Here is a 1840-nt window from a genome sequence, read left to right on the forward strand (position 1 = left end):
GGTTAAGCTCAGCTACTAAAGTTCTTTAGTAGTAAATATTCTTCAGAATTTGCAGCTAGAAAATAGTGTTGAGTTCAGAGATGAATCCTAAATCACAGTGATCATTATTAAAGTGGTTCCTTAAAGGACAGTCAAGAGAGAGCAGAGAGAGAGAGAGAGAGAGAGAGAGAGAGAGAGAGAGGGAGAGAGAGAGAGAGAGAGATTTTTTTCACTCTGGCAGTCTGTGCACCCTTAGAAACAATGGAACTTTGTGGTACTGTTATCTACCCATTGTCAGAATCTTTCTCCCACCCAGAGTTCTCCAAAGTGATGCCTTGACTTCCCTGTTCCATAAAGTTTTGATAATGTGGTTTACCATAGATGTCACCACTGTGTATAAGAGGGCAAGGAGGTTATCCATTCCTGGTGAGTAGCTGGACTTGGGCCTCAAGTAGGTGACAGATCACAAGCCATTGAAGAGTGTTGCTACAAGTACCTGACAGGGGAGGGCATCACCATCACTGCAGCTAGAATTCTGCCGTAGGAAAGAATGATCAGTAAAAAGGGACTGGAAATGGAGACGGCTGCAGCCATAAACACTGCAGCCTCATTATAGGAGAAGAAGTGGTCTATATCACGGGGCCCACAGAAGTCCAGGGAGAAAACGAAATTGGTCTGTATCAAGCCTATGTATCCCATTACCCAAGACACCATGGCCAGTTGGGCACACACCCCATGACCCATTCTTTTCATATAGTGCAGTGGGGAGGATATGGCCATGTAGCAGTGAAAAGCCATGGCTGTGAGGAGGCAGCACTCATTGAGGCCTAAGATTGAGAAGAAAAACATTTGTGTAGTACAGCCCTCCTGAGAGATCATTCTGGCTTGGATCACAAGGCTCTGTAGCATCTTGGGTATGACCAAGCACGTGTAGCCAATCCCCAGGAGAGACAAGTTGGCCAGAAAGAAGTACATGGGGGTGTGGAGGCCTGGGTTGGTCAGAGTATTGAGCCCATGGCCCATCAGGGACACCAAGATCATGAGGAGGATGAGGGTGAACAGCAGGAAGCACTCTCCATGGACCTCCGAGAACTTGGCACATGCAAAGTGTTTGACAGACACTCTGTTCTGCCATAGAGAGCAGATGAGACTCATCTCCTGGAAGGGAGAAGAACAAAGCATCAGAAGGTTCCTGTGGATGAGGAAATGTATTTTAAATCTTGTATGTGTGAGAGTGTGGATACATGTCTGTGCATATGTGTGTGTGGGGTGGGTAGGTGTGTAATGTATGCACATAAATGTACACCTTCTGGGATCACTGCTTGCAATGATCACATAGTTAATTTGTCCTTTGATTGAACATGAACTTTGGAAGTATGCCATAAGTCATTATGTAGAACAGGCTGGCTGTGATCTCACAGTGATTGATCAGCTTGCCTCTACCTCTCCAGTGCTGCAACACCATGGCTGGCTGTCCCTGATATTATCAATTCTTCATTAAATCCAGAGTTGTGTTCCCCAAAGACACCATCGGACAAACATATATACAAGTAGCCAGCGACAGGACAGTCTTCAGAAAGCACTCAGAACAACTGCACCCAGTTTCTGTGGTTGTATTTTCTGTACAAATTTTGTAAAAATTCAATTTTAAGTCACAAAACTTTATATTACTATGACTATCTCTCTGTAAGTAACACAGTGAATATCTTCATCGATAAAAAATGGTGAAACTATGTTCACAGCACTGAATATCTCCCCAGTTCTCTCCCACTTCTCTCTCTCTCATGTGCTTTATTTCTGTGTTTATGTATACGTATGTGTGTGTAGGGTCTTTGTATATATGTGTTAGTATATCTGTGTG

At 44.0% G+C, this 1840-nt stretch overlaps 1 pseudogene; it reads right to left on the bottom strand.

Annotated features, from left to right (window-relative positions):
- Nucleotides 1-259: 259 nt before the first annotated feature.
- Nucleotides 260-1134, bottom strand: LOC103747544 (annotated as a pseudogene).
- Between the last annotated feature and the right edge of the window lie 706 nt (nucleotides 1135-1840).

Source organism: Nannospalax galili, unplaced genomic scaffold (genome assembly GCF_000622305.1).
Source record: "Nannospalax galili isolate Female #2095 unplaced genomic scaffold, S.galili_v1.0 scaffold23705, whole genome shotgun sequence".
NCBI lineage: Eukaryota > Metazoa > Chordata > Mammalia > Rodentia > Spalacidae > Nannospalax > Nannospalax galili.